Below are 10,234 nucleotides of genomic sequence, written 5' to 3' on the forward strand. Positions count from 1 at the left end.
AATCTATGTTTAAGTGGATCAATACGGGATTCTCTGGTTCGTGAGGAACCGATCGATCGATGGTGGCGTGGCTGGCTCGGTCGGCCGGGTGGGCTTGACCTGGCCGCCTGCTGGACCGGTCGGCCGGGTGGCCGGCCCGTTTTCTTTTTTTTTTTCTTTTTCTTTTTCTTTTTCTCTGTTACTTGTTTCTTTTATAAAATGAGTTTCATAATTCCGACTTGAGTGAAACGAAATTCTACGAGTTTGTAAAATTATATTGCTCAGTATAGGATAATAAAGGGATTTAAATTTTATAAATTTTTATTTTATATCATTTTATTACTACTATGCCATTATACCTATATGTGAATAGTTTCAACATACACATACCAAACAAGTTTATAAAAATTTGTAAAAATCAAAATAGTGTTTTAGGATAACAAGGAACCTATTTAAAAACCATTTACGAAAAATAAATTAATAATTATTTGCACTTGGCCTAAATGGCAACTTGGCAATATTTTGCAAATAGAGTTTTCTAACGTTTTGTTTTCTCAAATAAGAATGCATTAAGGATTTTGAAAACCTTGAAACAAAGATATATTTGATTTTGAATACGTTGAAACCAAAGTTTTTTTTTTTGAAAACACTATTTTGAAATTAATTAGTAAATAACTTTAAAAAGTTTTTATTCTTTGTAAATTTTCAATCAAGTTCAATCAATCAAGCATTAAATTAAATTTTATTTTACATTCCGAAATTTAGAAAATTCCGGGATGTGACAGACTACCACCCTTAAAAGAAATCTCGTCCTCGAGATTTGAGAAAGGCTAGAAAGAAAAAGGTTTGGGTTAACGTCTTCTAATAGGTTCTTGCTCACCATTGCTTTCTTTTCAAACATCCCCGAGGAGATTTCGAAAGTTATCCTTGGGCCTTGAAAACGTTACACTAAATCATATGCGGTCATGCCATCAATTGTATCCAATCTTATGACGGTACTCATCTCTTGGGCATTATCCTAAGTATACTCATGGGGAACTCCTTGTGATACCTTCTCCAAGTACCATCTCATGCGGTATCTGGTGTAAATCCATAATCTAAGGGTACGGCTTCTACCACCCTTAAAAGAAACTTTTGTTAGGTGGTCTTAGGTCTTGGGTTTAGGCTAAGCTTATCTTGGATATGACTTGGCACATCCGAGGATAAGACTTGACAATAGGTCATATTTTGAAAACATCTATGGCTTGGGGCTTCTGAGTTTAAAAATCCAATAGGCGGATGTTTATTCACATATAGTGAACAACATATCTCTCGAAGGTGAATCGAATAGGTTTCCTTCATAAAAGGCTTTCTAATCCAAATGGCTGGTTGTTGAACTACTTTTAACATCGATGGGTCACTCTTCGGGTCAAACGAAAGACCAACATGAGATTACTTCAAGGCATCCTTCATATTCTTACTTGTTGGTGTCATCGGCGGTCTTCCGCTATTCTTCATCTAGTGGTTGGGTCTTCAAACTAAACGTAGTCCTACGCTTGGCAGCTCTTGCCTACTATAAGGTCATAATATCTATTCACCTATGGTTTAGGCTTATTCACCGATATCTCTTTTGTAGGTATGACTCTCTAGATTCGCAAAGTCAATATTACGAAAGCGAATAATAAGAGTAGTAGGAATGATGATCAATCCATCCTGCACCCAAATCATTACTTCGTATTTGATTTATTGAATCTCGTGGACTAACTCTTGGTCAACCTCACAAGTTTGACAAAAACTTCCATGGAGAATTAAATCAATGTTTCAATCCCCATTATTGACCTGTTTTGAAAACACCTCTATCGATCCCTAGCTAGGGTTTTGTGTATCTCACAGACTAAACCTCTTCATCTTGATAGGAAATATCTAGGTTGGTTTCACTAATGTTGTATTCATGGCGAGTTGCCGAGAAAACATTCACTAGGTTAGGTATAGATGAGAACAGATAGAAAGATTCTAAAGAAGATTTCCTACCCAAACACATCAGATCCAGGCAATTCGGCAAACAACAATCATCTAACAAGCATCAAGAAACATGGTTAAACACAGACAAACTAGCATGGTCATACCTCAATTTGGTATGATCACTATTTTGTTACTTTATCATTGGTTCGCTAAAAGAGAACTAATGGTGGTCTAGTCTATTTCTATATTGGATTGGATGCATCAGGTTTCTATTCTAGTCCTTTGGCGTATCTTCGTGTGTTGTGCAGTCTGCATCAAAGTCTTCCTTCATGTTCTTCATTAGTCTTCCATGAAACACTTCTTGCGGAGTCGAAGAATATCACATGAATCATCACTCTTCATGCTTCAGGGACATGGCCATCATCGGTCCTTGTTGATAGTTTTGATAAGGTGGTCATCTAAATTGAGAGGAAAACAATTTTGAAGATGGAATAGATGAGAATACCAGAAGTTCACAAAGCAAACATCTTTTTGATTAAAATAGGGTTAGACAATTTTTTTTCATCCTAGGGTCTTCCTATTTCTAATCCAAACCTAGGGTCTCGATCCTACAGGCAACACTATGCTCTGATACCATTCTGTAGCACCCTACCTTTTAATAAAGGTAAGATACCTGTGTATAGTGCTATTCCCGGGATCACTGATAGCACACACATTACAAAATATAGTAATCATTGCAATAGTATCAAATTACTACATCTTTGATCCAGAGGGTAAAGTAAAACCTTACAATTTGCATAGTCACATGGACTAGCACAGAATATACACAACGGAAAGTAAATCAGTAATGAGCCTTCATCATCTTCATGTGCCACAGGCAGTCATGTTGGAATGTAGACTCGAGATCCTACCACGTACTTCTCCTTAGAAAATCCTGCACGTTTGAATATGCAGCCCCACGAATGGAGGTCAGTACAATGATGTACTGGCAAATGACACTTATATGGTGGCTGTTTTGGGCATGACTATCTACATGATATTTGGCAAGTGGAGTTTAGGCAAATTTGCATAAAGCCAATTTTATCCTATATTTTATTTAAAACAAAACATTTTGAAATCCTTTGAATGACATTATGAAATCACACCATGGATAAATCCTCCATGGGTTTTGGAATAATCACATGGTTACATCTCCCATAAGTTTTCAAAGGTTGATACAAAATTTTAAATACATTCATAAAAGGTGATGAGATTCCTCCGTACATTCCCTGCCTAGAAGCTCAAATTGTCCATAACCGGGGACACGGCTAAGATCTTAGATTTAACTCTCGAGAGGTTGTGCACTTTCACCTTACGACCCACCCTTCCCAAGAGAAGAATGAGACAAGATCTTTCAGAAGAAGAATTCAACCATACAAACTAGACCCGTTCCCTTGGCCGTCGCCTCCACCCGCTGTCTAGCCACAAGTTGAACCCCCACAACTTACTTAATCCCGGCAGAGCCCATAATACCATAAGGCTGCACTGGAAGCTATCTAAAACATGGATGACATAGTAATCTCTTTAATCATGGGTGGCCAACCACAAGTGGAACTCACAAGCTTAAAACCCCTCACAGGTAGTAAACCCCCACACGATCCCCTGGTGAAAACCAGGTGTGCAGTCAAAAGCGACCACTCTACAACTTGCGCACTCTCAGGGATTCACCACTTTAGCCCACTCGGGGCGTGGACCTGAGCAGCCGCCCACCATTCAACCAATCCACCCAGGTGTTTCATTAGGGTTGTTAATTTTTAACTTTCGAACATTTCCATCCAACAACGAAACAACATTGGCATTTGATATTGCAAAGTGAAATAGCACCCTAGCAATTATCTTGAGAGCGGCTTCACACTACCAGGTTTACTAAGCATAGCATATACACTTCACTTTTGAAAACAAAACCTATCATGCATACTACTTGAAAGACACTAATGCATAATAGAAAATAGGTAGGAATTGAGTGTCACTTGCCTTTTTGGTAGTCGAAGTGCGTTCACTTCTCTTAATCAAAATACGTGCCTCTCCGTACCACTATAATATAGAATATAGCACAACATAAACACACCATTCAACAACAACAACAACAAAAATAAACAAACATTCGATATGAACAATCATAGACATGCATGCATGCATGATATGCACCGATTACTTTCACAAGATATGTAGTGTGTAAGTGTTGTATTAGGTGATCTCTGATATGTGCAATGTTAATAAAGTATTCTGGACATTTAATTTGATTTAGAAAAACCATTAATCGAGTGTCCACTTTACATATACAACCTTATTAATTAGCTACCGCAAGATTTATGTTTAGTAAAAATATAAACTTGACTTCCCTGGATGGGTTACAGTATTACAAGATTTGAGCAATTGGAATTATTCAAAAATGATTTATAGAATTCGAATTATCGTCAAATTACTGATTTGACTAGATTTTACTAAAGCAAGTTTGAGCACGTATCAAAGTTGTACAACTCTTATACCAAGTTGAAGTACATGATCTGAGGATTCCAGAAAGTACAAATTTGTTAAATTTGGACTAGTAGATTATTTGATATAATTTTTATAGTGAAAAAGGATTAATTAAATCATTTGAATTATGATTCGAAAAATAATACATAACATATACAGTATTCTTGCATATTTGGATTCTACATGTTATAAGCTTTCCAACGATATAAAGTTTGTAAATTTTGGACCTCTGGATGATTTTATAATGAATTTCTAAGTTGGACACATAATCTGATATTTAAAATTTACATTTAAAATTAGTTTGACCGAGTTTGACTGAGACGCTGATCTTGTATAGTTGACTGCATTTGATCTGCTGATCATTGATGATTTGACTTTGACCAGACTGAGTTGACTATGCTGATGTCATGATGATGTCATAAAGTTGACAGAAAAATTTGCTCAGATGGAAAAACTTTCTACATCAAAGTTGTATAGAATTAATAGATCTATCTAACGCACAAATTACTTTTCACAACGGATTAATGTGTTTGACAAGATCTGGGTTATACCTTATAAGATCTGAATCTTGCAACACGATTTTCTCCTTGCTCGGTGAACGGAACAAGGTGAAACTTGCCGCAACTGAAAGATCTTGACGAGAGGAACAACTTCCGTGTTGAGATCATGACGATTCGAGATCGTTTTGAAACTCGATTTGGCTCCGGTTGACTCGAAATAGATCTGTAGATGAGCGATAAATCCGTACGTCAAATCGAAAAACTTTCAACATGAAAGTTGTAGAGGATGATCAGATCTACATACTCACCAAAGGAATTTGGATTTCGTGGAACGAGCACGAACTAATTGAAGATTCCCTTTGTCAGGTCTGACACCTTGCGATGCGAAATTATCTGTGTATGGTGGATGAAAAGAGATGAGATTGGTCGGGATTGAAAGATCTCGACGAGATCTACAACTTTCGTGTAGAGCCCGAAGCGATTTGAAGTGGTCTTGGTGATCAAATCAACGAGTTAAGATTTCGTTGATGTAGGGTTTCGAGAGGAGGAAAGGGAAAACGAAACTGCGGTCTGGTAGAGAGTTTATATAGACCATAGGTCGGTGGAATAGGTGGGTCTCGAAGTTAGGAACGCGTAGAAACAAACGGATCTGAAATCGGAGTTGTGTAGCTCAAGAAATCTATGTTTAAGTGGATCAATACGGGATTCTCTGGTTCGTGAGGAACCGATCGATCGATGGTGGCGTGGCTGGCTCGGTCGGCCGGGTGGGCTTGACCTGGCCGCCTGCTGGGCCGGTCGGCCGGGTGGCCGGCCCGTTTTGTTTTTTTTTCTTTTTCTTTTTCTTTTTCTCTGTTACTTGTTTCTTTTATAAAATGAGTTTCATAATTCCGACTTGAGTGAAACGAAATTCTACGAGTTTGTAAAATTATATTGCTCAGTATAGGGTAATAAAGGGATTTAAATTTTATAAATTTTTATTTTATATCATTTTATTACTACTATGCCATTATGCCTATATGTGAATAGTTTCAACATACACATACCAAACAAGTTTATAAAAATTTGTAAAAATCAAAATAGTGTTTTAGGATAACAAGGAACCTATTTAAAAACCATTTACGAAAAATAAATTAATAATTATTTGCACTTGGCCTAAATGGCAACTTGGCAATATTTTGCAAATAGAGTTTTCTAACGTTTTGTTTTCTCAAATAAAAATGCATTAAGGATTTTGAAAACCTTGAAACAAAGATATATTTGATTTTGAATTCGTTGAAACCAAAGTTTTTTTTTTGAAAACACTATTTTGAAATTAATTAGTAAATAACTTTAAAAAGTTTTTATTCTTTGTAAATTTTCAATCAAGTTCAATCAATCAAGCATTAAATTAAATTTTATTTTACATTCCGAAATTTAGAAAATTCCGGGATGTGACAATAGCGGTCTATGTACTTTGTCGTAATGCCCAATTGAATCTCACACTACTCATCATAACATGTATGTGCATTGTCATGCCATATTTATTTGTCAATTGCCCAACTGTAATTTGTTCACCCAACATGCTATTTCTCATGGGAGAGACACCACTAGTGAACTGTGGACCCCGGTCCATTCTTTACATCGAATACAATCTACTGCAATACTCGTTCTACTGTTTTCTGCAAACATCATCATCCACACTATACATCTAATCCTTTGTTACAGCAAGCCGGTGAGATTGACAACCTCACTATCACGTTGGGGCAAAGTAATTTGGTTGTGTTGTGCAGGTTTCACGTTTGCGCCGGAATCCCTGGTGTTGCGCCGCACTACACTCCGCCACCATCAACCTTCAACGTGCTTCTTGGCTCCTACTGGTTCGATAAACCTTGGTTTCTTACTGAGGGAAAACTTGCCGCTGTACGCATCACACCTTCCTCTTGGGGTTCCCAACGGACGTGTGCTTTACCGTCACAAGCAGCGCGGTTGGCTCGTTTGCGCCGGATCCGCTTGCACTGCCGGTTGCATTGGGTCACCCAATGCGTAGCTATCTGCCATACGTATCATTTCCGCCAGAGTTACCGGCATGTTCCGCTGCAGCTTTTGCCACACCCGCGAACCTCTATGGCATCCATTGCAAAACCAGGCAATGGCTTGCGCCTCTATCACCCCTTCGCAGGAGTTTCTCGTGGAGTTCCACCGGGTCAGGTAATCCCGGTCTGTTTCATTTGGCCGCTGCACGCACAAGGCGAGCTGCTGCGGCCTGTTGGGCCTCCGGTATGTGCTGCTAAAGTTACTCACAAAAGCTTCCTCAAAGTCCAACCAACCGTTTATGTTTCCTGCCGGCAAGTTATTCAGCCAGATTCGTGCCGGTCCCACCAGGAATGATGGTACAATTCTCACGGCCCAACGCCGGTTTCCTCCACCAGTTACGGATCCTCCGCCACCAGCGACGTATACCGCGGTTACGTAATCTGCAAGCCAGTCTTCCGGCTTAGTGGTGCCATCATACGTTTTTGTATCACGAGGCAACTGGAAGTTGCGAACCGGCGGTTCTTCTTTCATGATCCTTGGACCAAAACATTTTGGGCCCGGAGGACCTTCTGCCTCGATCATTTCAGATAGGTACACTCTATCCAGACGGTGCCTCGCATCTCGTTCTGGCAGGTGTCTTTCTCCCACGCGTTCCCCCAACGGGTTCTGGTATGTCGTGAGTCTTTCAGCTGTCGAATCAGCTTCATCGTAATCTTCCGGTACCGCGGCCCTTGCCTGCCGGTACCTTGGGGGAAGCATCTCCTCCTCTTCATACGCTGCCCTTGCAGCTCGATAATTTTGCCCGGTTTCGTGTCTACCGGCATGATTGTTTCTGGCATAACCTCTTCCTGCGTAGCCTCGATCTGCCCCTTGGCTTTTTCTACCGGCATCATGTTGCCCGGCTTGTTGTTTTCCGGCGAGGACCGGATCATACACAGTCATCTGCTGCGCATTCATTTCTCTTTCTTTTCTTCTGTCCGGATGGGGGGACGATGCCTGCCCATGGGACTTTCTACCGGCATTCTTTGTTGAACGCGCGGATTTTGAAGCCGCAGCCTTGTTCAGCCTAGCAAGCTGCTCAGCATTTTGCTGCTCGATGGTATCAAGCAGCTCCCTGACACGCTCTTGCTGTTTTGCCAAAGCGTCTCCGGAAAGCGATTCACACAGCTCTACCGCAGCCTTAGCAGCTTTTATGGTTTTATCCGGACTGATATACTTAGGTTTCTCTACCATGCTCAACGATGCAGAAGTGCTCTTTCCGGTAAGAATCTCCTTACGCAAATCCTGATCTAGGTTGCGAGCTCTAAGCCGGTTTTCCGGTATCCTAGCAGCCTGAGCACTAACTGAAGCAAAGCCATGGGCAACGTTATACTCACGTAGGGTTAGGTTCAGCTCGCGCTGCGCCCGGATGATGTCCTTGCCGTTCTCGAGCAGCTTCTGGCGTTGTGCCTCCAGCTCCGCCTGAGCCGCTGCCGGGTCGATGTTCTGCGCGATGGGCGTCGCCAGCATGTTCATCGCTGCTTGAAGTGGTGTCTCTGGTGGTGCGGAAGATGTTCCCGCAGCGCCTGCCTCGCGCTCCAGCGGTGGCTTGGCCGGACGGGTCGATGTCGTACACCCAGCACCTTCATCCACAACTTCCTTGCCAGCACCAACCGCGCTAGCCATCATAACCTCCACGCTGCTGGCGGCGCGGCCAGCACATAGCCACCTTGGCGGATCTGGCGCCACCAGCACCGGCGGAAGGCGCTGGCGCACAGGGACAATGCCGAAGTAGACGCGGTGGCTACCGAACTCGATGACGCGGCCGTTCTTGGGGAAGATGCCGATGTTGGCGAAGCAGCCCACGTTGTCGTTGATGAAGTCCATGGAGTAGATGCGCTGCACGAGTGCAGACACCGTCCGCTCGCCGGCGACATCAAGGAGGCCCGCCCGAATGTGAACTCCATCAAGCGCCGCTTCTTGCCCCACGGTGGGCGCCAACTGTCGTCGTGGTGAACGAACAGATGCCATGGGATGGCTTAAGTTGGGGCCGAATGGGCGCTAGTGGATTCGGGGGAGGGTTTTTGATTAGATTGGATGAACTTCCGGATGCTTTCCTCAAGAACCATGCCTAAGCCAGAGGTAGAAGAAGAGAGACACAAGGAAGAACTCTGCTCTAGATCTTTCTATTCATCGATCTTATGAGATTACAGGTTTCTGGCTACAGCACAACACTTAGCTCGCACATGCGTACATCTATCTCGTGCCCGCGATGGGGTATGCCCCCTCTCCTTATATAGAGGAGAGGGTGGCTTACAGGGGAAGAAACCCTAGAAACCCTAATGGCATCTTTGAACAGACAAACTACTTTACAAAGTTACTTTAATAATAAGTGACGCCGGTATCCTCTTTAATCAGGGAGGCTGACGTCCTCCGGTTGCTTTTGGCGTCACCTTCCTCTTTGGCGCCAGGGCTTCGTTTAAAGCTACTTTGCTTAGCTCATCTTTGTCCTCTAGCTCTGGAGAGAATCTTTGACTATTCTCGCCGACGTGCTACAGTGCACTTCTTACCGGTCATCCGGTGTCTTCTTAGCTTATACCGGTATACCCCTCTTGGGGATACCGGTATAGACTTACTCAGCCCAACGCTTAACTTCGAGCTCCGGAATAAACATTAAACCGGTATCTTGATGGCTCAAACCATCCGGTTTGGCATGCCTTTGGCATACCGGGGATCATTCCCCCAACATAATGAGATCTTGTGAGTACACCATAAACCCTAGAATAACTATACCTATATGAGAGAGATCAAGCTATGGAGCTACACTCAAGTAGTTGAGGCAACACTTGAACTTTAGGGAGAGAACTACCCATACATCTCGATGATTAAATCATCATTCCTTAAGTAGAACTATAAGTTATTATCTCAGGCATTCTCCTGGGATAGAAATTATTGAGGTAACCACATCCATTCATGATAGGATAAGAAAGAAACTATATTTAGTTGATCAGGAAAATACTTAACCTTTGGAATCAGAAACCTAAGTCTTGAGAGATAACTTAGGAAGCCAAACCTTGCTCATTATAAATTGAGTGATGAACATAAACCCTAAGAACTTGAGGTAGAGATATTAAGAACAAGTTGATCATGCCTAATCCATGATCATGCTCTTGAGGTATGTGAGGATAAGATAAATCTTAATAAGATAAGTAGATATCATTCACCACATGAAATTATAGGGAGGTAACTAGTAAGCAACCCTAGACTTATATCCCAACCTTAACTTGTGATTCACTTGGTGATCA

At 41.7% G+C, this 10,234-nt stretch overlaps 1 long non-coding RNA gene across 2 annotated transcripts; it reads right to left on the bottom strand.

The window, feature by feature from the left end:
• Positions 1-2,635: 2,635 nt before the first annotated feature.
• Positions 2,636-5,607, bottom strand: LOC127344128 (uncharacterized). Of its 2 annotated transcripts, none has more exons than XR_007877765.2 (3): positions 5,246-5,607; positions 4,989-5,160; positions 2,636-2,854 (listed from the first exon to the last, which is right to left on the bottom strand). It is a non-coding gene; the product is annotated as an uncharacterized lncRNA (long non-coding RNA). The 2 variants fall into 2 exon arrangements; XR_007877762.2 differs by lacking the exon at positions 2,636-2,854 and adding an exon at positions 3,923-3,993 and having other exon boundaries at positions 5,246-5,605.
• Positions 5,608-10,234: the final 4,627 nt, after the last annotated feature.

The sequence above is a fragment of the Lolium perenne genome, chromosome 3 (assembly GCF_019359855.2).
Source record: "Lolium perenne isolate Kyuss_39 chromosome 3, Kyuss_2.0, whole genome shotgun sequence".
Taxonomy (NCBI): Eukaryota; Viridiplantae; Streptophyta; class Magnoliopsida; order Poales; family Poaceae; genus Lolium; species Lolium perenne.